Source organism: Capricornis sumatraensis, chromosome 1 (assembly GCF_032405125.1).
Source record: "Capricornis sumatraensis isolate serow.1 chromosome 1, serow.2, whole genome shotgun sequence".
NCBI classification, from domain to species: Eukaryota; Metazoa; Chordata; class Mammalia; order Artiodactyla; family Bovidae; genus Capricornis; species Capricornis sumatraensis.
Window position 1 is genome coordinate 149,480,556 of NC_091069.1, and position 27,738 is coordinate 149,508,293.

General features: G+C 40.3%; 1 long non-coding RNA gene and 1 other non-coding gene across 2 annotated transcripts in view; one reads left to right on the forward strand and one right to left on the reverse strand.

Annotated features, from left to right (window-relative positions):
* Positions 1-2,994: 2,994 nt before the first annotated feature.
* Positions 2,995-27,738, forward strand: part of LOC138089904 (uncharacterized) — a 30,036-nt gene continuing 5,292 nt past the window's right edge. Inside the window, exon 1 of the long non-coding RNA XR_011145830.1 lies at positions 2,995-3,135. This is a non-coding gene — a long non-coding RNA (uncharacterized lncRNA). The remainder of the gene's footprint in view (positions 3,136-27,738) is intronic.
* LOC138093852 (small nucleolar RNA SNORA68) lies at positions 11,775-11,911 on the reverse strand. Its single transcript, XR_011146162.1, has one exon. It is a non-coding gene; the product is annotated as a small nucleolar RNA SNORA68 (small nucleolar RNA).

Consider the following 27,738-nt stretch of genomic DNA (forward strand, 5'->3'; position numbering starts at 1 on the left):
ACGTTGTTGCCATGGTCGACTTAGTTGCTTAGTGTCCAACTCTTTGTGACCCCATGGACCGTAGCCCACCAGGCTCCTCTGTCCATGGGGTTTTCCCGGCAAGAATACTGGAGTGGGTTGCAATTTTCTTCTCCAGGGGACCTTCCCAACCCAGGGATGGAACCTGTGTCTCCTGCATTGGCAGGCAGATTCTTTACCACTGAGCCACCAGGGAAGCCCAAAAGAAACATTAGTTGGGTATTAACACTTCTTGCAGAGAAGGCAATGGCACCCCACTCCAGTACTCTTGCCTGGAAAATCCCATGGACGGAGGAGCCTGGTGGGCTGCAGTCCATGGGGTCACTAAGAGTCAGACATGACTGAGCGACTTCACTTTCACTTTTCACTTTCATGCATTGGAGAAGGAAATAGCAACCCACTCCAGTGTTCTTGGCTGGAGAATCCCAGGGACGGGAGAGCCTGGTGGACTGCTGTCTATGGGGTCGCACAGAGTCAGACACAACTGAAGCAACTTAGCAGCAGCAACCCTTCTTCAGAGGTCTAGACCATTGGAAAGAATACCTCAAGATGTAAGAGAGGAGATGAAGGGCAGATGGTGTCTGTATTCAGAGAAGAAAGATCCACTGGGCAGTCTGGGACCTCAACCCCATCAGGGATACTCTTGCTGCGTCCTGGATTCCAGGCCAGTGCACCAGCCCACAGTCACTAATCACTGCTAATCCCATTCCTGCCTCCCTTCTCTTTACCTGACCAACTCTTGTGTGCCCTTCAGAACTGGACTCTGGCCTCACCTCCCATGATGCCATCCCTGACACTCGCAGGTTGACTTGGATAGCATCTTCTCCTCCCCTCGGACCCTGTGCTCACCTCTACCTAATACTTGTCCTACAGACAACAATGTCTGTTTACCCTACCAGACTGTGAGCTTCATTAGAGCAGGGTCTTTGTATCCCCAGCACCTACCACAGTGCCCAGAATGTAGTTGGCCCTGAATGCTTATAGAATGAATGAACAGAGGGCACACTAGACAGGAGAAACAGCCAGGTGTTCCGAAGGAATCAAGAAGAGTGTTGTGAGACAGTGAAATGGGGCTAGGGGGGACAAAATGAATGAAGGGAGTTAAAAGATACAAACTTTCAGTTATAAAATAAGCCCTGGGGCTGTAAGCTACAAGCATGATGACTATAGTTAACAATACTATATTGTAATTTGAAAGTTGCTAAAGGAGTAGGCCTTAAAAGTTCTTACCACAAGAAAAAAATGTTAACTCTGTATGGTGATAGATGTTAACTAGCTTATTGCAACCATCATTCTGCAATAGATACATGCTTATAAAATCATTATGTTGTACAACTAAAATCAATTTAATATTATAGGTCAATTATACCTTAATTTAAAAAAAGCAAACAAACAGAAAAAGAACTGTCACTCAAGAAAGGGTTTATTTGCCTTTTCCAGATGCCTGTGATGGAATTGAAATTCATTAATAAAAAGGAAACTTTCTGGCCTATTAATGCCTTAATTCTGGGAATACCCATAAAGTTAGTAAAAGATAAGCAGGCACAGGCTATTTTGAACATTTGTTCAAGCAGATAGGCTGGTCTTGAGCCCAACTGTCTGCTAGTTTCCAGATTTCCACTCCTCCCCATCCTTAGCCTTTCTATGCCTGGGGCCTCTCTCATTTCTTCTTCTGGTTTCCAGTGCCTTCCCTACCCTCACCTTGTTATGCTATGCTTGAAAAAAAGACCTTAACAGCCTGATCAGTGCGAATTTAAACCACAATTCCTAGGGATTCAAATTGTCTCCAAGGAAGACACTAGTATGTAAGTTTTATTTGTCAGTGTAGAGTAAAAGACAAGCCCTAATCAAGCAGTTTCAAGCATCAGAAAGTTGACAGGGATAAAATCTTGCAAGTTTACAGTAAGTGGTTAAGACTTAAGGTGTAAGGTAGAGGTTCTCATCCTTTTCGAACCCTGGTGCCTGCACTGCTTTGCGTTCCATGTGACCCTACCAGCCAAAAGATTTTGTCTAGCCTTATTCCAGGTCACAAGGTATAGGTACATTATCAGTTTTCAAATCTACATGCTTCCCAGAATCCTTATGGACTTCCCCTCCTCTATGCCCTAAAGTTGTCAGCTAAAACGCATTTCACAACCTAAATGTTAACACTTATGTTTCATTTGATGATAATTTTTAGGAGGCAGCATCTCAAGTAATCCTGAGAGAACTGTTTTGAGAAGGTGAGGGGTGGAGGTGGGGAGTCAGGATATATAGAAAATTTGCAACAAAGGGCAGGTAGTCTGAAGTCAAAGGTTATTAACAATAAAGAAAACCAGATAGCTCAAGTTAAGGAATTTAGTGCTTTTTCTATGCATGAGAAGGTGGAAGAGCCTGGGCTCACTGAAATAATTCCTTTGATATGCACCTCACCTATTGGGGCCAATATCCTGTGTTTTCACAACCTGAGTTCCCTCAGGGCTCACTAGCTCACTGTCCAGTGGTGGCTGCAATCTCTGATGATTGTGATAGCCTTTGTTTACTGATACGGCAGGAAATATCCCGTTTATCAAAGCTCTGTTGAGTAACTGACTTCAGGCCTGCCAATAATATATGAGTCTCCCTTTTGTAGAGAGAATTAGAAGAGACCCTGACATCCCTCTGGTACCTTTCCTGCCTTCTAACAACACACACAGTCATAACTCCACTGCATTTACTAAATTGTATTATGTTCACCAATTCCCAAGTTTGGAGAGCCAAACTTAAGAAATGTATTATTCAAGTGACTCAGTTTAGTTACTTTCAACTAGCTACAGAGTCAGGCTAATTATTAGCAAAGTACTGTATTGCAAAACAGATAGATATGTTTGACTTGGCTTACTTAGGCCAATTTATTAGAAATTCTAATGGGGGTGATTGTTGGTTTATAGGGCTTCTCAGATGTTGCTACTGATAAAGAATCCACTCAACAGTGCAGGAGACATAAGAGATTCGAGTTTTATCCCCGGGTCAGGAAGATCCCCTGGAAGAGGGTGTGGCAACCCATTCCGGTATTCTTGCCTGGAGAATCCCATGGACAGGGGAGCCTGGCGGGCAACAATCCATGTGGTTTCACAGAATCAGACATGACTAAAGCAGGTTAGTATGCACAAACGTGGATTGATAGCAGTGAGTTTATCAAAGAAGTGGAATATTTTAAATTTTTACTCTATTTTTGACTGAGAATTTGCATTCTAAATGTTTAGGTCTTTAGAGGCAAATATTTACACGAATCATTCAAATGATTTTTAAAGCTAAATATAAGCTAAATATCCAATTCAGTGTTGCTGACTTGCTCTTTTTCTTTACTGAGGTAATTTCGAAATTAGCTTTTCATAGAGGTATAGATATTACCAAGTATTCTAGAAAATTTTTATAAAATAAAGAAAACCATGGTGCCAGCCCCTTAAGTCTTTCATTTTCTGTCTTTAGCTCCTCTGTAATTCTTCCCTATAGTAATATGTATGTGATATCTGGAGTTGCAGCAACTATTTTGTGACCGTAAGAAAGTCCCATTAGACGACATTCTTGAGCAGATGCACCAGCCCTGGGCTGTCTACCTTTGTAGTTGTTGTTATACAGGAAAAAATAAAGAAGGTACTAGTTGTCAGATTTTGTTTTACTTGCAGTTTAAGTCTTTCTAATACTCTAATTATTCCCCCTTTGCTCAGATACCCACCCTGGAAGCCATCAACAATAGCTAAGGGTAGAAGACAGGATCATGTTAAGACACAGGGGACCTCCCTCTGTAATTAGTGTTGGAGAGAATTGGTGGTGAGTGTGGGATGTTATTTCTAGAAAATGACAATTAAATAGAAAGGAAAATGATATTGTAAATGCCTACTTTAGAGAGAAGTTTTTGAAGATGATTCCAGCAATTGAGCCAGTGTGGATCTAAAATTAACAAAAATATGAAATTCAGAAAGAGAGGAGATAGGAGGTAATAACTTTGATCCAGACAGTCATTGAAAGCGTTATTTCCTCCAGCTTAGCTGACGCTCTCCGGATGGTCCTTTGTGTGAATGCAGGAGTTCCACTTCTTTCCGCCCACCCCTTCACTATGCTATGTTCCCAACATCCATTCTAGATGGCTTAAAAATATCATGGGTCAACTGAAAAGAGGAAGCAGGGGAGTCATTTTGGAAAATGTTAGGGGAAAAGTGTGATATATGCAAGTGTCCTTTCTGTTAGGCAGTCAAGGAACAATGGGCATTAGATTGCTACTGAGTAATCTTAATGAGCAGACAGAAATAAGAATAACAATAACATTGCTCCTGGGTACCTGCCTCCATGATGACTTCCTGACACTTGCAACTGGTGGTTTTTGCATAAGAGATGAAAGCTGCTCCTCCCATTCACATCACGGAGAATTCATCTCAGGTGGTGGATGGACTGGAATATTATCTTGGAAAAGGAGAGGGTAACAGGCAGGAAGGCTAGGGGCCCCAAACAGGAACTAGGCTGCAAGTGCCAGATGCTTTTTGTCTCTCTCTTAAGTGGCAGGAGGGAAAAAGCTACAAGTGTCAGATTTTTTTCCCTTCTCTATACAAAATTAAAAGGAGGTTTCTTTTAGAATTCTGTGTTGACATGATGATACCTGGTTCCATCTGAACTTAACTCTTCTCAAACCTTGAGCTAACCAATGTCTTTTTCTTATGGAAATATTCTTCTTGAGTTATGTTAATGAATTATGTATTTACCCTAGACTCTGTCTTGCTTCAAGTCAGTTCTGCCGAAGACTCAGAACCTATAATGGTTCAACAAACCAGTGTGTTTTACCCATGGAAATGTTCTCTTAAGCTATGTTAATGAGCCTATGTATTTGCTTGGAAACCTGTCTTTCTTCAAGATTCATGTCAATCGTTTTATGGCCCAGGATGACACCTTGTGCCAGTGTTATCTCAAAATGAATGTTGCGGGTGCGGGGCCTGGTGTCACTCTCTGAGTTCTGAGACATTTCTTTTCTCTAATTAGCAGCCTGCTGATAGGTATATAACTTCTTGCTGAAAACTAGGAATGGGGCATTCTTTCTGCCCCCTCTGATGTCTGTGTCAGAAGCTTTCTTTCTTTTACACTTTAATAAAACTTTATGACACAAAAACTCTGAGTGATCAAGCCTTGTCACTGGCCCTGGATTGAATTCCTCTCCTCTGGAGGCCAAGAATCCAGGCATCTTTCATGGCTCAGCAGCAATCTTTCAGAAAAATATACATGTAAAAGCCTTTTGACGTAAACCCATAAACCCAAACATTTTAGTAAGTTTAGGAGCCAAGAATCAGTTTCCTTTGTTCTCTGCATCTATCTAGAGTGAGCTTTTCTCCCCTATCTGTTTAGCTAGAACCAGGAGTTGCTTCTAGAAGTGATGGGGTTGAATGGATGTAGAGGGAGAGAGAAGCACATTTGAAACACTTCCCTCATTACAGACACATTGAGCTTAAGATCCTGGTGGTCTGTGTAAACTGAAATGCGGGTCTAGAGAGGCATAAGGACTGAAAGGGTAGATTTATGAGATACCCATAGCTGAAATGATGAAAAGTTCACAGAATAACTTTGAAACAAAGGGATGAAGGGCTCAAAGTTAGAAGACAGGGCACCAGACACATTTAGGGACAAAAGAAACAAGAAGTCTTATGTCCCAGAAGCATGAGATGAGGAGCCAAGGAGGAAAGTGTGGCCAGTGGATAGAAAGCTGAACTTTCTGATTGGAGAGCTTAGTGCTGAGTACTGGATACTAGAAATTATGAAATCACTGGATGCCTTTGTAACAAGAGCTTCAGAAAACCAGAGAGAGGGCAGGTAATTTAAAAGAATGTGTAGAACAATAATAGCTTGGGTAGGCACTTATAAGACTGATCTTTTGTCTGAGTTGGAAGACTTGAGCATGTTTTTTGTTTTTTGCTGAGAAGAGTGAGGCAACAGAGAGAACTAAAAATGCAAGAATAGGCGCCATTAGGAGACCCTGAGGCCGGACCCAAGGTCTAATCCCTTTGCTCCTTTTCCCAAATCGAACCATTCAACCTCCAGTAAGAGAGCACAAAGGTCAAGGGGAATAGGAATGAGGACTGAGGGAAAAGATTAAATACTTTTGGTCCTAATACATGTAGCTCCAAGGGATCAGGCTTTCTTGCTCCAAGTATTTGACCCCCCTCTCACCCTCATTCTAACTAGTTCTGAGGCAGCCTGTCCTAGTCTCCACTGTAATTCAAGAGGTTATGAGAACTTTATGGGATAACTATTCTCAGTGATACTGAGTCCTGGTCATTCATTCTTCTATAGACATTTATTTAGCACCTTTTATGTGCTACATTGAAAATAACCTCATAAAAGAAAGAACCACTGTTACTACCCCCACGTGATGGATCAAGAAACTGAAGCTTAGGTTTAGACATAGAGCAAGGGTGGAGTTTGTTTCTAATGTTGTTTTAACATCACTTTACTATCTGATTCAGAGCCTTTCTACTAAAACAATGAGACCAATATTTTCTAAATCCCTACGTCTTGCTAAAAACTTCAGAGTACACAAAGGAGCTAATACCCTCTCCCACTGTCCCAGAAAGAAATTCCATTTGAGCCACCAGACAATCTCCTTAAATGAAATATCACACAGTCAGTACCCATTTTGCATGGTACTTTGGGATCATAAAAATGACCATGCGAACAGAAGCTAAACCAATCAATCTTAATAATCAATGTAAAAAAAAGACCTGTCTGTTCTGTAGTCTTTAAACTATTTTGTCAAAACATTAAAGATTTGGTTACTGTAAGTCATAAATAAAAAAATATCAAAACTTGTAAGGCTCGGAGAACCTCACTCTGAAAAGGACACTCAGGGACAGCCTCTAGTGAACTGACAAAGTTTATTATCCAGTTGTGTAGTTTTATAATTTTCAGGGAATAGAGCATAAGGCTGACTTGCACGTAGCCATTCCAGATAAACATTAAAGCATTCAAGCATAAAATACAGTTCCCACTGCCCAAGCCATAACATAGCTTTGGCGAAACTCTAAAGGGAGTCTTATCATGAAACAACAGTCCTTGCTCCCAGAAACAGGTGGTCAGAAGGAAGCCTTCAAACGCCTCAAGGCCGGGCGTATTGACCCTCCGTCATCCGTTCCCAGCCTTGGGCACTCAGTGAACGCTCATAACCCTTTGTTATGCTCGTCCCAGCTTCCAACCTTCGTCAGGAGTGGAGCAATACATTTTCAGTATTTGCTTAAAGCCTTCCAGCTCCACCACAGAAACTAATATTTACTTAGTTCCCTTCAATTTAAAACATTAGAAACATTCAGAAGTAAAGTGTTTTATTTCTTTGTACTTATCAAGAATAGTTTTGGGAATTGCCTGACTATCCAGTGGTTAGGACTCTGTGCTTTCACTGCAAGCACATGGATTCAGTCCCTGGTCAGGAAACTAAGATATTGCAAGCAGTGAGGTGTGGCAAAAAAAAAAACTGCCTTTTTTTGTTGTATATCTTGCAATATGAAACAAGCATCTTTTCTATTCCTTGGTGAATTGTCAGTCTTCTTTCTAAGTTTGTATTAGCTTCTAATATTTTATCCTTGCACTTTTGATGTTGTCAAATATTCCAAGAGTTTTGTAATGTGAAGATTTCCTGTTTGTTTCTTTGTTTACCACCAACACTTCCTCTGGGACATCTTTATGTGGCTTGTCATAACCACTTTTTTCATCTGTGTCAATAAGTTAACCTTCACGAAGTTCCTTTGATGCTTAATGCTGCTAAGTCACTTCAGTCGTGTCCAACTCTGTGTGACCCCATAGACGGCGGCCAACCAGGCTCCTCCATCCATGGGATTTTCCAGGCAAGAGTACTGGAGTGGGGTGCCATTGCCTTCTCCGAATGATGCTTAATGTTATGTATCAACTTGGTTGGGCCATTGTGTCCAGATAATTAGTCACATCTTGAATTACACCATCAGCTTTCACCTAGGTCTCCAGTACACTGGTTCACCCTGCACATTTTCACATGTCGGCCTCCATAGTCATGTGAGCCAACTCTTTAAAATATGTCTCTCATGTGTGTGTGTGTGTGTGCGTGTGTGTGCGTGTGTGTGTATATATATATATATACAAGTCCTATTGACTCTATTTCTCTGGAGAACATGGACTAACAGTTCCTCTGGCTAAGTATCTGTGTCTCAAACAGCAGCAGTGATGACATTTCCTTGATCAGCTTTTTCTAATTCCATTTATATTCAATTAGAATTTCACTTTTTGTTTCTTTACTCCACTTTCATCTCTACTGTCCAATTATCATTTTTGTAAAATGTCACATGGGTTTATCACTGGTAGACAAAGAAGCAACATAGCTACACACTCTGCTCTCTGTATGTAAACTGAGTAGCAGATGTGCAGTGGCCAGTCACCACAAACCTTTTTTTTTTAATTTTTATTTTATATTGGAGTACAGTTGATTGACAATGTCGTGTTAGTTTCAGGTGCACAGCAAAGTGATTCAGTTATACTGATATGTATACATCTATTATCCCATTCTTTTTCAAGTTCTCTTCTCATATAGGTTATTAAAGAATATTGAGTAGAATTCCCAGAGCTGCACATTAGATCCTCATTGATTACCTGTTTTTAAAAATAATCCATCTTATTTATTTTTGGTTGCGCTGAATCTTCATTGCTGCATGCAGGCTTTCTCTAGTTGCAATGAGCAGGGGCTACTCTTCATTGCAATGCATGGGCTTCTTATTGCGGTGGCTTCTCTCGTCACGGAGCACAAGCTCTAGGCACACAGACTTCAGTAGCTGCAACACTTGGGCTCAGTAGCTGTGGTGCATGGGCGCAGCTGCTCCATGACACGTGGGATCTTCCTGGACCAGGGATCAAACCTGTGTCTCCTGCATTGGCAGGCAGATCTCCATCCACTGTGCCACCAGGGAAGTCCCAATTATCTATTTTGTATTTAGTAGTGTATATATGTTAATCCCAACCTCCTAATTTATCCTCCACCCCAGCCCCATTTCCTCTTTGGTAACCATAAGTTTGTTTTTGAAATCTGTGAGTCTGTTTCTATTTTGAAAATAAGTTCATTTGTATCATTTTTTTAATTCCACATATAAGTGCTATCATATGGCATTTGCCTTTGTCTGACATATTTCACTTAGTATGATAATCTCCAGGCCCGCCCATGTCACCGCAAATGGCATTATTTTATGGCTGAGTAATATTCCATTGTATATATGTACTGCATCTTTTTTATCCATTCCTCTGTCAATGGACATTTAGGTTGCCACCAATAGACTTTCCAAAAAAGTAATGTGATTGGTCCGTGAAGAGCATGTGCATCTCTTATCTATGTAGTGATCTGTGGACTGAAGAGTTTGCACCAAGTTTGTACTTTATATATCCATCTCTATCTCTGTCTACCACATATATGTGTGTGTGTATGTGTGTGTGGGGGGGGGATGGGGTCGGGTGGGTGTAGTAACTGAAATTTGAACTGTGTGGTTCGACGACCAGTGATATTTAACTAAACCACAGTAACTAATTAAACGTATGCATATTGAAGCCATGCAATGCAAGGACTGCTTCTATTTACTTTTGAACTAATTGTCTAGGTTCCTAAATCTCTACTATGAAGGACAGTCCCTTGGACAGGAAAGAGATCAAACCAGTCAATCCTAAAGAAAATCAACCCTGAATATGCATTGGAAGGACTGATGCTGAAGCTGAGGCTCCAATACTGTGGCCACCTGATTCAAAAAGCTGATCCATTGGAAAAGACCCTGATAAAGCTTGAGGGCAGGAGGAGGGGCAACGGAGGATTAGATGGTTGGATGGCATCACCAACTCAATGGACATGAGTTTGAGCAAACTCTAGGAGATAGTAAAGGACAGGGGAGCCTGGCATGCTGCAGTTCATGGGGTCTCAAAGAGTCATACACAACTTAGCAACTGAAGAACAACTCTGATGGATAACAAAACAGGTTCTCAACTTAATCAGTAGTACCTGTGTAAAAGTTGTATCATTTCATCAACTGTTATTCTTGAAATACCTGATACTTGCTTTCTTGCCTATTTTCTGTGAATAGCTGGCTGCTTAGAAAATCACATAAAACTGTTCAAATATAGAAGGTGGTTTGTGGTACAGACAACTATTTGTCCACTGAAAATCCATTCTCCAATTCTTTCTTGAATTGTGAAAGTCACAGTTTTAATTCTAACTAATGGGTGGTTTCCTGTTTGGGAATATGCAATAATGTAACATAGTAATACAGGGGATTTACATATATTTATATCACAAATTCTTTTCCCTTCCAGCTCTAACTTAAAGAGGATAAGAAAAAACAAGGTTCTAAGTGTAATCCCCTTCTGAGAAGATAAATTGAGCAGAACCTCTTGAAGACAATTAATGATGTCACGAAGCCACCACAGATAGGATGAGTAAGATCTGCCACTCTGCAATGTGCATTTGATGTTTCACAGTTAGCAGTTACGGTGCACTAAGGCTATGAGCCTCTATTTCTAGTCACCAGACATGCTGGGATGAAGGCTTCCAATAATTAAATTTCCAGAAGCTGCTAAAATCTGATGAGACAGTTACTGCAATAATTACATAATTTTTGTGGCAAAATAAATTTAATATAGTGTTAATCAGTTAAGTTATTGATATGGAAATACTTTATCCTAACGCAGTTCTTAAAATTTGTGCATCATGCAATGTGTCTTCTCAGTAAGCAACATATTTAAAAGATCTGATTTAACATGAACAAATGCGTAACACTTCTCTTGTGCCTCAGCTGGTAAAGAATCGGCCTGCATTGCGGGAGACCTGGGTTGCGAAGATCCCCTGGAGAAGGAAAAGGCTACCCTCTCCAGTATTCTGCCCTGGAGAGTTCCATGGACTGTATTCATTAGTCCATGGAGTCGCAATTTCGTCAATTCAATGTGTAACACTTGTGTATATGCACTAGAGGGCACTCACCTACTGTTTTCTAGTTGAGCAAAAACGGTTTCGAACAAGGCTATTGAAGAATTACCTTAGAATCTTGTTTAAAATATAGACTCTTAGACTGTAAAGGAACCCTGTGAATCTGCATTTTTAGTAAGAGCGTATTATAAGGGAGCGTGGTTAAGAGGATGACTTGTGAAGCTTGACTGCCAGGATTTGAAACCTGGCTTTGACACTTGTGAACTCGGATAATTATTTAATCTCTCTTTACCTAAGTTTCCTTATCTGCCAGATAGAGTCAGGAATAGCACCTATGTCTTAGGTTGTTGAAAAGATTAAAAGAGTTAACCTAGAACATACAATATAATGCCTGGCAGTATATATTCACTCTATTATTAAAAGTTTTTTGTTTGTTTGTTGTTTTGGTTTTTGGTTTACCCAAACAATTTTATTTGGGCAGCCCTGGGGACTGGGAAGAACTGCACATAAAATAAGGTATTGGGCCTCTTGTTGGTGAACGTGGCCTGTGCTAGCAATGCAGGACCTGATGCGGCAGTGCGAAGTTACACACTGAATTGATCTTGGAGTAGCGGAACTGCTTGACTCCTGGTCAGCGGCACTTATACTGACTGTGGTCTCCTCCACCTTCATGATCAGTATTCAGTGTGCTCAGGCACCCACATCTCTGTCTGCAGGGATTGAAAGAGGGCACGGTACATGTGTACATTCCCCCATACCTCCCATCACATATAGGGGAAGAAGGCACTCGGGGACCCAATGGCCACAGCATCCGTCCCCAGCAGGCACTGGCTACCAGAGCTGTAGAACCTTCAATTTCATTTTGAGGGGCAAGGCCAGAGCCTCCCAAAGGCAATGAAATCCACTTGGTACTAGCACCTCTGTTTAAACTATAGCTATAAGGAACAGCAGGCTTCCTTGGTGGCTCGATGATAAAGAATACACCTGCCAATGCAGGAGACTCAAATTGGATCCCTGGGTCGGGAAGATCCCCTGCAGAAGGAAAAGGCAACCCACTCTAGTATCCTTGCCTGGGAAATCCCATGGACAGAGGAGTCTGGTGGGCTACAGTCCCTGGGATTGCGAAAGAGTCAGACACAACTTAGTGACTAAACAAGAAACAGCAGTTTTCAGGTTTAGGTGCTTAGAAGTATTTTTTTTATAAAGATGCACATTGATATTGTTGCAAGAAGACTTGATAACTACTCCTGAGCAACACAAGACTATTTTTAAAAGAAAAAAGAAGATATTCTCAACATTCTACCCAGCTGGGCTAAAACTTCAGGTTCTGACCCCCAGCTAGAGTGACCGCAGAATGGGAAGAACCAAAGCTACAGGATAAAGCTGGTGTTTGTATGTTCTGCCAAACAGTTTTTCCTTTATTCAGAAGTCAGTGGAAAGTCATCACAGGCATTGAGGCAGAAGAAGGCATGACCAGGTCTATATGTGAGATGGATTACTCTGCAAGCAGAGTGGGGGTTGGAATGGGATGGGTTACACTGGAGGCAGATGGGTGAGGGAGCTCGGGTAGATACAATGCTTCTCCTTTTCCAGCCCAGGGAACGGTCTCCAGAAAGCATTGCAATTATCCACATCAGTGACTCTAGTATTAACAATTTGAACCTTATAAATCTTTTCTTCTTAGGTGAAAATAGAGTTTGTTATGAAACACTCTGTGCCAACTCTACCCGATGTTTTATACACAGTATAGCGCACACAGTACCTGGAAGGCATCCTCCCTAAGTTTTGAGGCAGCCAGTCCTGCAATGAAAGCTCATTAGCTATGCAGTCATCAAGGAAAAACTGGACTGCTTTCCACCATACCAGAGGCTATGAAAGGACCACATTCTGTGCATCAACTGGTGAGCCTGTCAAGGTTGGGGTAGATTTCCAGGAACTGTGGCAGCTTTGAAGTGTCTGACCTAAGAGAGATTAAAATAAACTTCAGTTCTGCTCTATCACACCCCAGCCAAAATGGGAGGAGCCACCAGGGGGGCAGGAGAAAGTGGTGGAGGAGGAGGGGAAAACTGAAGTCACAGTCTCCTCATTGGTTTTGCCTTGAATTCACCAACACTGCTCTGCTGTCATTAAATTAGTGGAGTCAACAGTGCTTGGGGAAATAGCTACAATACATGAGTCTTTTCTCTAGTTGCTGAGGAGGGGCTATGAATGATTTTATGAGAAAAGAATCCATCCCTGGGGCCCTCTCTAACGGGATCAATTCTTGCTTGCTCCCTCAGCCAAGCCTCATGTATCGCCCATCTACCTAGTCACTTAGTTCCTTAGAAACATATCTGTTTCTGAGTCTCTGAAAACCCACAAACTATAAAATGATAAAACAACTCTTTCCTCTGTTAACATTGCAGAATCAGTCTTAGACTGCGTAGAGCTAGAAAGAATCTAATCCAATGGTTTTCAAGCTCGTTTTAGTATCTGATCCCTTCAGAGGAAATCCAGTGAAGAAGTTCAAATAATATGTGAACAGGAAGCAGAGCTGCTTTTTTGAAAGGGATTTCTGGCTGGGCAATGCCTCTATCTCCAACACCCCATTTTGTGAATTAATTCTTTGAACACCCAGGACTCAAAGGAGCAAAGTCTGAAAGTCATGATTAAACAAGTTCTTCCATTTCACAGAGGACAAAAATGAGTCCCAGAGAGTTCAGAGTTACTTGGTTTTATGAGGGCTCCCCAGAGTAGTCATTCGCTAAGAAACACTTGTGAAAAAAATAATGTTTTCTTGATGGATGATGATGTAGGTACACAGATATATTAAATGCAACTAGAGCATTTATCAGTGGATATTATTTTTTATTCAGCCCCTTAATTTTCACATTATATTTTTAAAAGTAAAGGAAGCGAATTTGCCATTAACCATATGAAAATTTTTGGAACGAACTGATTCTCCCTAAGGCTTACTAAGAGAAAAATTTAACCCTAAAGTTATAACCAAACATTTGAGACTATGAGAAAATCAGAATACTCAAACATTAATCCAGAAAATGAGTGTATCCTATGCATGCATGCGTGGTCAGTCATGTCTGGCTCTTTGAGACCTCATAGACTGTAACCCACCAGGCTCCTCTGTCCATGGAATTTCCCAGGCAAGAATACTGGAGTGGGTTGCCATTTCCTTCTCCAGAAGATCTTCCTGACCCAGGGACTGAACCCACATCTCTTGCATTGACAGGTGGATTGTTTACCGCTGAGCCACTGGGAAAGCCCATGACATACTTTATAACTTGTATTTTTTATATATACATATAGTAGCTTCATTGAGCTATGATTCATATATTATGCAATTCACCATTTAAAATATACAGTTAGGGGGCTGAGATTGTGGAGTAGGAAGAGCCTAAGCTCACCTTCCACAGGCGTATCAAAATTACAACTATTTACAGAGCAACTATTAATGAGAAAAATGTGAAGACTAGCTGAGAAGATCTCTACAGCTGAAGATATGAAGAAGAACACTACAATAAAGATGGGTAAGAGGGGCAGAGATGTGAGATACGTGAGACCCACCTTCCCAGATAGATGACTCACAAACAAAAAGATAATTACAGACATTGTTCCCAAGGAGCTAGGAGTCTGAGCCCAATACAGAGCTCTAGGCCTAAAGAATCCTACCCTGGGAGGATAAGCCACCAAAACAGCTGGCTTGGAAGGCCGGTGGGGGTTTTATATACATATATGTGGTATGTTAGACCACAAAACCCATCTCAGTGAATTTAAGAAGACTGAAACTATATCAAGCATCTTGTCCAACAACAATATAGGACTAGAAATCAACTACGAGGGAAAAAAATTTGTGGAAAACCACAAACACACAGAGGCCAAATAATATGCTACTAAACAACCACTGGGGCTTCCCATATGATGTAGAGGTAAAGAATCTGCCTGCCAATGCAGGAGACTCAGGAGACATGGGTTCAATCCCTGGATCGGAAAGATCCCCTGGAGAAGGAAATGGCAAGCTGCTCCAGTATTTTTGCCTGGAAAATTCCATGGACAGAGAAAACTGGTGGGCATGAAAACTGATCCATAGGGTCACAGAGTCAGATGCTACTGAACGACTGAGAACACACAACCAATGGATCAATGCAGAAATCAAACAGGAAATTAAAAAAAAAAAAAAAACACCTGGAGACAAATGAAAATGAAAACAATGATCCAAAAATCTGTGGGATGCAGCAAAAGCAGGGCCAGGAGGGAAGTTGACAGCAATACAACCCTTCCCTACGGAAATAAGAAAAATCTCAAACAATCGAAACATACACCTCAAGGGACTAGAAAAGGGAGGACAAACAAAACTCAGTTGAAAATGTTTCCTTTAAATCAAAGATTAACCAGTGTAGTTCACCACTGTAACAGAATAAAGAGGGGGAAAAAAAAAACATAAGAACTAAACAGGCGATGATAAAGGTACTTGATAAACTTCAACATTTATTCTTGCCTGGAGAATCCCAGGGACAAGGGAGCCTTCTGGGCTGCCATCTATGGCATCGCACAGAGTCGGACACAACTGAAGCGACTCAGCAGCAGCAGCAACAACATTTATTCATGGTTTAAAAACCTCTGTGGTATAGCCACACTGGGAAATAGTTTGGGACTTCTTTATAAAACTAAACATGAAACCGCCATACGACACAGCAATTTGCACTCACGGACATTTATCCCAGAGAAGTGAAAACTTACATTCACACAAAGATCTATACATAAATTTGCAGAGCAGCTTTATTTGTTTAGTCCCAAACTGAAACAACCCAGATGTCTTTCAATGGGTGAATGTTTGCACAAAGTGTGATATATCCATACTAAGGAAAGCAATAAAAAAAGAATGAATTCTTTATCTGTGAAACAACTTGGATGAATCTCCATGGAATTATATTGAGTGAAAAAAAACAGTTCCTGAAGATTGCATACTACACGATTTATTTGATTTGTATAAAAATTTTTAAGATGAAATTTTAGAAATTAAGGACAGATTAGTGATTCATAGGAGTTAGGGAAAGAGATGTGCATGCAAAAGGGCCACATGAGCAATCTTTGTGTTGATGAAAATGTTCTGTATTTTGACTATGGTCAATTCACATGTGATGAAATCACATAGAACTAAATACACATGAGTATAAGTAAGATGGAGAAAGAAATGGCAACCCACTCCAGTACTCTTGCCTGGAGAATCCCATGGACAGAGGAGCCTGGTGGGCTACAGTCCACGGGGTCACAAAGAGTCGGACACGACTGAAGCAACTTAGCAGCAGCAGCAGCAAAACCACCCATATCCCCTATTCTACATTGGCTTGTGGCCCCTTTCCTCAATCTTCAAGATCAACAGTGTTGCATCTCTCTGGCTTGTTCTTCCCTAATTAAATTTCCCTTTGACTGCAGCTTGGAAAGATTGTATTTTAGAGCTCTATTTGGTTAAGTTGGGCTCAATCAGATAATACAGGATAAACTGGTCATCCCAGAGTCACATCTGCAAGGTCCTCTCTGCAGCAGAAGGTAACATATTATGAGGCTCCAGGGATCAGGACCAGGACATCTTTGTAGGGTCCTCATTCTGCCTACGACAGTCAACTAGATACTCTTTGTGAAAAATAAGAAAACTTCCTTCACCACTCATCAAATACCAAATCAATTCCAGATGGGCCATAACTCTACATGTGAGAGTTTGAAAAATTAAACTTTTGGAAGAAAATATAGAAAAACGTTTTCATGATATTGGGGTAGTAAAGGATTTCCTGACCAGAACAACAACAACAACAAAAAAACACCTAAGATTGAGAAATTGATCTAGGTTAAAGTTAAGAATTTTTCATCAAAATCTCCTATAAATAATGAAAATGCAAGCCACAGAGTGGGAGAAGGTATGGGCAACACACATCATCAATGAAGGGCTGTGTCAAAGTTTGGGTTCCCCTGAAAGCAGAACCTGAGGAAAAGGCTTGGTACAGGAGCTTCCAGGGATCCATCGTGTGTGTTAGGCTTCACAATAAAACAAGTTAACACCAATAAAAACAAAAGTCTTAAATGTAATATCTAACATTTATTCAATGCTTTCTATGTGCTAAACTCTGTTCTAAGCATTTTATGCAAATCAACTCAGTTAATGCCTCAGACATGCCCAGAAGTAGATGCCTTTATGGGCTTCCCTGGTGGCTTAGACAATAAAGAAGCTGCCTCCAATGCAGGAGACCCAAGTTCAATCCCTGGGTTAGGAAGATCCCCTGGAGAAGGGCATGGCAACCCACTCCAGTATTCTTGCCTGGAAAATCCCACAGAGAGAGGAGCCTGGCAGGCTACAGTCCATGGGGTTGCAAAAGAGTCAGATGTGACTGAAGCAATTTAGCAAGCAAGCAAGCAAGATGCCTTTGTAATCCCTGGAGAAGGAAACTGAATCACAGTGTAGTTAATGTCCTAAAGCTACTAGGCAAGGTTGTGATGGCAGGGATTGCTGTCTGTTTTGTTGACTGCTACATTCCCACTGCCTGGAAAAGTGCCTCTTCATTGAATAAAGTTGCAAAATAAGATTCACACCCATGCTGCCTTTGGCAAATCTTGCATTCTTAACCATAACACGGAACAGCTTATAATGTTATTCACTTAAAATCTCCTATTCAGATCCAGGGTGTAAGAATGAAGATAATAAAAGCAGAGAAAAATTAAAATTATTTTTTAATTTAAAAATTAAGTTTTTATTAAAAAAAATAAAGATGCATTTAAAAATGTTATCCATTCATCTAGATTTCTTAGAAGAAAGGGGGATGGGAGAAACCAAAGGCCAGGAGAATGTTTTCAAATACTTTTCTTCCCCACAGGTTTGTTTAAGATCATATTCCCGTCTTTGCCAGCCAGCATTTTAGCCCTTGCCAATGAACTTCCCAGATCACGGAAAGCCACCTCATAACCCTTTTCCCAAGAACTGAGCCTAATCCCAACCCTCTCTCAACTGAAAGACATGTTCGTGTTGACTGTTGGTTCAGCAGTTGTGTTTCTAACCACTGAATCAAATTAAACTGAAATCAAAACCAAACACATGTTCCTCTAAGAAACAACCAAGACTTTCACGCTAAATACCAAACATTCTCCCTCCAGCAGTTCAGGAGTTCTTAGCACACAATTTTAAGATGTTAACCAAGAATTGTCCAGACTACAGATCATTGCTTGGAAAATTTCCGTTGCTGCTGGTGGTGATGATGTGTGTGTGTGTTTAAAACCAGTGTAGAAAAGTTCATGCAACAATATGCTCCCATTTTAAGAAAAAATGATTACAGTATAATTTTGTACAATAAAGTCTCTTCTGAGCGATCACAGTTTTTCTTCTGTTGGATGATGTTTTTGGTGGTCAAGGGAAATACTGAAAAGTAGTATTCTTTTTTTTTTTAATGAAATGGGCATTTAAATGAACCATAAATCAACATTGGTCAATTGAAGCTATGGAAGTGACTGTTACAATGACTTTATTATTTTTTTTTTATATTGGTGTAAATCAACAATGTCGTGTTAGTTTCAAGTATATAGTAAAGTGATTAACTTATGCATATATATGTATATATTCTTTTTCAAATTCTTTTCCCATTCAGGTTGTTACAAAATATTGAGTAGAGTTCCCTGTGCTACGCAGTAGGTCCTTGTTGGTTATCCATTTTAAATATAGCAGTGTGTACATGTCCATCCCAAACTCCCAAGGTTTTGGTGCAATGTCTCCAAAGAAACTACACAGCTTAAAATAATAATATATTACTACTCTTTGTACATTTTACTTTCTATGAACTATATTTATGTACATATCCATTTTCATATCAAATCATAATCCCTGCTTATTATTATTTCCTTGAGCCTATTAAAATACATGATTTCTATTTTCCCTAGAAAGTTCATATACAGTATTTTATTCAGTCATAAAGAACATTTTTAAAAACTAAGGTCATGGCATCCAGTCCTATCACTTCACGGCAAATAAAAAGGGGAAAACTAGAAGCAGTGACAGATTTTACTTTCTTGAACTCAAAATTCACTGCAGACAGTGACTGCAGCCATGTAAATAAAAGACACTTGTTCCTTGGAAGGAAAGCTATGACAAACCTAGGCAGCATGTTAAAAAGCAGAGACATCGCTTTGCTAACAAAGGTCTATCTAGTCAAAGCAATGGTTTTTCCACAGTTGTGTACAGAGCACTAAAGAACTGATGCTTTGGAATTGCGGTGCTGGAGAAGACTCTTGAGAGTCCTTTGGGTTGAAAGGAGATTAAATCAATGAATCCTAAAGAAAATCAACCCTGAACATTCATTGAAAGGACTGATGCTGAAGCTGAAGCTCCAATACTTTGGCCACCTGATGGGAAGAGCCAACTCACTGGAAAAGACCCTGATGCTGGGAAAGATCAAAGGCAACAGGAGAAAGATGTGGCAGAGGACGAAATGGCTAGATAGTGTAACTGACTCAACAGACGTGAATTTGAGCAAACTCTGGAAGACAGCAAAGGACAGGGAAGCCTGGTGAGCTACAGTCCATGGGGTTGCAAAGAGTCAGACAAGACTGAGCAACTGAACAGCAACAATGAACAATACAATTCTATTCATTCAAATTATTGACTTAAGAAATATAAATTAAAAAGATAAAGTAGACTGTAATGCCTTGTAACATGTCACTGGAGCCTTGTGCTAAGGTGTTCCCAATCCAATAAATGGCTACCTTTGATTTTCAGATGCCTTCTAGTGTAACTACATGTATTATCATCTGGTACATATTTCTACATCTTTTCCACCAAGATATAGAAGTCTTTAGTTGTATTCTGGCATTCCTCTCTAATATTCTTTAAACATTACCAAAGTACTTCCTAGAGTCACTTACAGAAGTCATTATTCCAACCAAAGAATAAAGTTCATCTAGACCTGGACGTGTTCTACCTAGATTTAAATTATCTAGGTACCCTTATTCCCTACTACTCTATCTGGACTTCCTTCAGTCTTCTTGGGTGGCTCAGACAGTAAATAAAATCTGCCTGCAATGCAGGAGACTTGGGTTTGATCCCTGGGTCAGGAAGATCCCCCAGAGAAAGGAATGGCAATTGACTTCAGTATTCTTGCCTGGAGAATTCCACGGACAGAGGAGTCTGGTGGGCTATAGTCTATGGAGTCACAAAGAGTTGGACACAACTGAGTGACTAACACACACACACACACACACACACACACATACACTATTTCCTACTTCCCTACTATTCATATTTCTCTATTAATATTTGAGATTGGGTTTATCTACACGTTTCTCTTTTATATACCACTTCAGTTATTCTGCTTTCTCTCTGTCTTTGTCTAACTTCAATTTTTGTCCCATTAGTGTGTCTCTTTCTCTCTACTTTGTTCTCTTTTTTTCATTTAATGGTATTTGTTTTTGGCTGTTCTGGGTTCTCATTGTTGTGCACAGACTTTCTCTGGTTTCGGCAGGTGGGGGCTACTCTCTAGTGCGGAGCTTGGACTTCTCACTGCAGTGGCTTCTCTCGTTTCAGAGCATGGGCTCCAGGCGCACAGGCCTCAGTAGTTGCGGTGTACCACCTTAGTTGTCCTGAGGCATGTGGAATCTTCTTGCACCAGGCATCAAAGCCATGTCCCCGGAACTGGCGGGCAGATTTTTAACCACTGGACCACCAGGGAATTTCTCTACTTTGTTCTTTTTGGCTAAAAACATCTCCATCTCCTAACCCTGCCATGTACTTCTTGCCTCAGATCTTTGTTGCTATTAGCTTGAAACATATGAATACATATGAAAGTTTATTTTGCCTGATATTTCTTTTACATTTCATTCCCCCATATATTTGTCTTCCATGTTTCTGTTTTTGCCCTCCCAGTGTTTGACCATTTACTTATTCACTCTTAGTGGATGAATATCTATTGACGACCTGCAACGTCCAGGTCTACGCTAGATGATGGTAATACCAAGTCATGACCCATCAAGCACCTTCAAAGAGCTCATGAACTAATGGAGAATTCATACAGATAAACAAGAAGTCACAAAGATGTGGAAAGAATGACTATAACCAAGGAGCACAAAGGTGGGGATACCAAACCCAGACTGTGAAAGTCAGAAAACATGTTCTGGAAGATAAGATAGCCATTCTAAAGCCAGAAGTAGAGGCTACAGGACATATGCGCAGGCACACAGATTTCTGGAGATGTCTTTTTTCATCAGAATCACTTGTGACATCTTAACTTTTAAAGTTTACTAGTGAGCTATCTTGATAAATTACTTCTCACTCTTTCATTAATAAAAATGTTTAAGGACCCACTCAGTACCAGGACCACATTAAGTGTGGTCTTTTCTTTTTAAGGCTCATTCTTCAATATTTATTTTAATTTATCTCATCTTAGCTGCAGCATGTGGGTTCTTCAATCTTCATTGAGCCACACAGAATCTTTTTTAGTTGTGGCTTGTGGAATCTATTTCCCTGACCAGGGATCGAAACTTCATTGGAAGCATGAAGTCTTAGCTACTAGACCACCAGGCAAGTCCCTAAGACTCATTTTAAAGACTCAAGGAATTCCCTGAGTCTTTCACCCTCCCCCATAATTTGGGGGAACTTTAACCTGTTTTTCCAAAATGCAAAGTACTCATTTGGCTCTTGCTACTGTTTCTTCCTCGACAACAAATGACTTTAAATTTTTAGTTTCCTTTTTACTTTGAAACTGCTCAGTGTAATTTATTGAGTGCTTTCTATGGACAAGGCACCATACTATGAGCTCTACAAAGAGATAGGCAAAGATGACTAAGCTTCCTCATGAAGCTTATAAACTAATAAGAGAAATGTGCACAAAGAACAGAATATAGAGAATAATAGATGCTCTACTAAAGATGTTATATGTTTAAAGAAAAGGATTTATTAGTTTTAATTAAATTCAGAAGAGCATTGCTTGTTTTTTCCTGAATCATTAGAGAGTTGATAAGATTAGGACAGAAAGTCTAGATTAGGTCAAAACATTTTTGAGAGGCATTGTGTAATTTTTTAAAAATTATTTTTGTTTTCAATACATCCCAGAGGAAAGGGTGCCTGTACCAGTCTGATTGTATCCAATAATTCAGAAGTCAGTTCATTAGATTAACAAAATTTAATAGTGGTATTATGGGTTCAGTTAGATTTTAAAATAGGTACTGGAATTTCAGTGTTACCCCTGGGCTTTCACATTCTACATTATGTATTTCTGTAATTTTGGAATACTTCTTAGTAATGATAATGCGTTACTTTTTTAATTAGAAAAAATATATTCATAAATACATATATGGAGCTTCAATTAGGAAAATGAATGTGTGCACTAAGTCACTTCAGTCATGTCTGACTCTTTGCAACTCCTCTGTCCATGGAATTTTCCAGGCAAGAAATCCTGGAATGGGTTACCATTTCCTACTCCAGGGGATCTTCCTGACCCAGACTGAACATTCACCTCTTATGTCTCCTGCGTTGGCGGGTGGGTTCTTCACCACTAGCGCCACCTAGGAAGCCCAATTAGGAAAACACATTGTGCTAATTCTCCAGAAAGGTATCTGTTAGCTTCCTTTGTTAAAATGAAATATATATATACATAATTATAAAAGTTGAAAAAAAATGGAAAAAATTACTTATAAAGCCACTACACTAACTCAGTTGTTTTTTATGATGTGTTATTTCCCTCTTGTTTTATCTATACATTGATGAGATTGTTTTTAAGTGATTAGATAGCAACAGTTCATTTTAAAATTTTAATTTGTCTTATTGAAGTATGGCTAACTTACAGTGTTGTGTTAGTTTCTGATATAGAGCAAATAATTCAGTTATGCTGCTGCTGCTGCTGCGTCACTTCAGTCGTGTCTGACTCTGTTCGACCCCATAGACGGCAGCCCACCAGGCTCCCCCGTCCCTGAGATTCTCCAGGCAAGAACATTGGAGTGGGTTGCCATTTCCTTCTCCAATGCATGAAAGCAAAAAGTGAAAGTGAAGTCATTCAGTCGTGTCCGACTCCTAGCAACCCCATGGACTGCAGCCCACCAGGATCCTCCATCCATGGGACTTTCCAGGCAAGAGTACTGGAGTGAGGTGCCATTGCCTTCTCCAATTCAGTTATACATGTATATAATAGTTTGCATTTGTTTATCCCAAACTCCCAGTGCATTCCTCCCCAGCCCTCCTCCTTTTTGGCAATCACGAATCTGTTCTCTATGTCCTGTGAGTCGGCTTCTGTTTATAGATGCTTGTTTGTGTCATATTTTATTTATTTATTTTTATTTTATATTGGAGTATAGTTGATTAACAATGTTGTGTTCTTTTCAAGTGTACAGCAAAGTGATTCAGTTATATGTACATATATGAAAGTGAAAATCACTCAGTCATATCTGACTCTTTGTGACACCATGGACTATATAGTCCATGGAATTCTCTAGGCCAGAATACTGGAAAGGGTAGCCTTTCCCTTCTCCAGGGATCTTCCTAACCGAGGGATCGAACCTAGTTCTCCTGCATTGTAGGCAGAGTCTTTACCAGCTGAGGCACCAGGGAAGCCCAAGAATATTGGAGTGGGTAGCCTATCCCTTCTCCAGTGGATCTTCCTGACCCAGGAATCAAACCATGGTCTCCTGCTTTGCAGGCGGATTCTTTACCAGCTATGCATGTATTTATTCTTTTTTCAATTTCTTTTCCCATTTAGGTTATTACAGAATATTTACTGGAGTTCCCTGTGCTATACAGTGAGTCCTTGTTGGTTGTCTATTTTAAATATAGTAGTGTGTCACACCAATGTTTGTTGCAGTGCTGTTAACAACAGCCAATACATGTAAGCAACCTAAATGTTCATCAATAGAATAATGGATAAATAAGATGCAGTGTGTGTATATATATATACACCACATATATATATATATATATATATATATACACCATATATGTATAAAGACCCCACACCACAGTCTTTTTAACGGCTGAGTAATATTCCATCATATATATATATATATATATACCATCATTTATATATATACATAAATAATGCTGTTTGCAGCAACATGGTACTCTTGCGTGGAAAATCTCGTGGACAGAGGAGCCTGGTAGGCTGTAGTCCATGGGGTCGCTAAGAGTCGGGCACAACTCAGCGACTTCACTTTCACTTTTCACTTTCATGCATTGGAGAAGGAAATGGCAACCCACTCCAGTGTTCTTGCCTGGAGAATCCCAGGGACGGGGGAGCCTGGTGGGCTGTCATCTATGGGGTCACACAGAGTCGGACATGACTGAAGTGACTTAGCAGCAGTAGCAGGATAGACTCTAAGAGATTATCATACTAAGCGAAGTAAGTCAGAGAAAGACAAATATCATATGATACCACTTTTATGCAGAATCTAAACAAAATAATACAAATGAACTTGTATTTACAAAACAGAAATAGGCTCACAGACTTAGAAAACAAACATATGGTTACCAGAGGGGAAATGAGGTGCAGTGAGGGATAATTGGGAGTTTGGGATTGAGAGAGCAATATTTCTTAATAATATTTAATCCACAGGAATAGGAACATTTTCTTCACATGTGTGCAGTTATGTGTTTTAGGCCCAGATGGAAAGGTAGAATCATGGAATATTTACATAAAAATATCTTCTAGATTATCCTGAAATATTCAAACTCTCATTATCATCTCCCACTAGGTAAAACCATTATCTTCCAGATTTACAACTTGTAGATGGAGTCATATTAACAGTAATAATCCAGATTTTATTGACACTTGTCATGAACAGAGGTTCATGACATTGTACAGGAGGCAGGGATCAGGACCATCCCCAAGAAAAAGAAATGCAAAAAAGGAAAAGGGCTGTCTGAGGAGGCCTTACAAATAGCTGTGAAAAGAAGGGAAGCAAAAAGCAAAGGAGAAAAGGAAAGATATACACATTTGAATGCAGAATTCCAAAGCATAGCAAGGAGAGACAAGAAAGCCTTCCTCAGTGATCAGTGCAAAGAAATAGAGGAAAATGATAGAATGGGAAAGACAAGAGATCTCTTCAAGAAAGTCAGAGATACCAAGGGAACCATTTCATGCAAAGATGGGCATAATAAAGGACAGAAATGGTATGGACCTAACAGTAGCAGAAGATATTAAGAAGAGGTGGCAAGAATACACAGAAGAACTGTATCAAAAAGATCTTTATGACCCAGATAACTAGGATGGTGTGATCACTCACCTAGAGCCAGACATCCTGGAATGTGAAGTCAAGTGACTTAGGAAGCATCACTGTGAACAAAGCTAGTGGAGGTTATGAAATTCCAGTTGAGCTATTTCAAATCCTAAAAGATGATGCTGTGAAAGTGCTGCAGTCAATATGCCAGCAAATTTGGAAAACTCAGCAGTGGCCACAGGACTGGAAAATGTCAGTTTTCATTCCAGTCTCAAAGAATGGCAATGCCAAAGAAAGCTTGAACTACCACACAATTACACTCATCTCACACACTAGCAAAGTAATGCTCAAAATTCTCCAAGTCATGCTTCAACAGTACGTGAACTCTGAACTTCCTGATGTTCAAGCTGGATTTAGAAAAGGCAGAGGAATCAGAGGTCAAATTGCCAACATCCGTTGGATCATTGAAAAAGCAAGAGAGTTCCAAAAAATCATCTACTTCTGCTTTATTGACTATGCCAAATCCTTGACTGTGTGGATCACAACAAATTGTGGAAAATTCTGAAAGAGATGGGAATACCAGACCACCTTACCTGCCTCCTGAGAAATTTGTATGCAGGTCAGGAAGCAACAGTTAGAACTGGACATGGAACAATAGACTGGTTCCAAATAGGGAAAGGAGTATGTCAAGGCTGTATATTGTCACCCTGCTTATTTAACTTCTGTGCAGAGTACAGCATGAGAAATGCTAGGCTGGATGAAGCACAAGCTGGAATCAAGCTTGTTGGAAGAAATATCAATAACCTCAGATATGCATATGTTACCACCCTTATGGCAGAAAGTGAAGAACTAAAGAGCCTCTTGATGAAAGTGAAAGAGGAGGGTGAAAAAGGTGGCTTAAAACATTCAGAAAACTAAGATCATGGCATCTGGTCCTATCACTTCACGGCAAATAGATGGGGAAACAGTGGGAATAGTGAGAGACTTTATTTTGGGGGGCTCCCAAATCACTTGCAGATGGTGACTACAGCCATGAAATGAAAAAACACTTGCCCCTTAGAAGAAAAGCTATGACCAACCTAGATAGCATATTATAAAGCAGAGACATCACTTTGCCAAAAATGTTCTGTCTAGTCAAAGCTATGGTTATTCCAGTGGTCATGTATGGACGTGAGAGTTGGACTATAAAGAGAGCTGAGTGCTGAAGAATTGATGCCTTTGAACTGTGGTGTTGGAGAAGACTCTTGAGAGTCCCTTGGACTGCAAGGAGATCCAACCAGTCCATCCTAAAGGAAATCAGTCCTGAATATTCATTGCAAGGACTGATGCTGAAGCTTAAACTCCAATACTTGGCCACCTGATTTGAAGAAGTGACTGTTTTGAAAAGACCCTGATGCTGGGAAAGATTGAAGGGAGGAGAAGGGGACAACAGAGGATGAGATGGTTGGATGGCATCACTGACTCAATGGATATGAGTTTGAGTAAGCTCCAGGAATTGGTGATGGACAGGGAGGCCTGGCGTGCTGCAGTCCATGAGGTCACAAAGAGTTGGACTGTGCAACTGAGCTGAACTGAACTGTCCTCACTTCTCACATAGGACCGTAATGTCACGAAAAGGTCCCCCAAATTTTTCTGGGACTTCAGATAATGTTTCACTTGTGCTATAAGTAAAACCAGTTACCTGTCTAGTCACCTCCTTTTTTCTTTCCTCTTCTCAGCTCTAACCATCATGGGCTAGATGATGCTGAGTTTTCTAGTGACACTGCCTTCCCCAGGATGCTGCCACAGACGTCCTGGAAATGCCAAAGCAGTGCTGTGGTGTGTGCAGAAGCATAGACTGCACTTCCCTGGTGGTTGATAATCTGCCTTCCAAAGCAGGGAACATGGGTTCGGTGCCAGGTGAGGGAACTAAGATCCCACATGCTGCAGGGTGACTAAGCCCTGAGCATCACAATGAAGATCCCCAGTGCCTCAACTCAGACGTATTTACGTTGATGTATGACAGAAACCAAACCAGTATTATAAAGCAATCATCAGTCAAAAATAAAATTTTAAAATAATATAAATATTTTTTTTAAACAAAAGGAAGCACAGAATGTCCCCTTGGAGGTTCCCTGGCACACTATTTGTGTCCCATGTCTTGGGACACTTTCTACTCAAAATGTGATCCATGGGCCAGCATCATTGGGTAGAATTGTTAGAAATGCAGACTCTCAGGTCCTGTATATCAGAATCTGCCTTTTAAGAAGAGTCCCAGGTGATTCATATACAAGTGACGGTCTGAGGAACACCTACTCAAGACACGCTCTGAGGCTACAATAAGAGCAGTGTTGGGTCAGAAAACAAAAGTAGCAAATAATAGCCCCTTTTATAATGATTTCTTCTCTCTGAAGAACTTGTCTTTATGACTGGGCCAAACGTAGGCTGCGTGGCCCCTTCTCTTAGGATGCACTCTCCCTCAGGAGCCCCTCGATCCTCACTGCCTCACTGAGAGAGCCTTTTGATGACCTGTCCCTTCTATTTCAGTGTAACCAGATGTGGCTTAGGCTCAAACTAAGACTCCACCACACTATGGGAGATCTTATACCACTACACATGTAAAATAATCTTTTTGGTAACAAATATTGATTCAG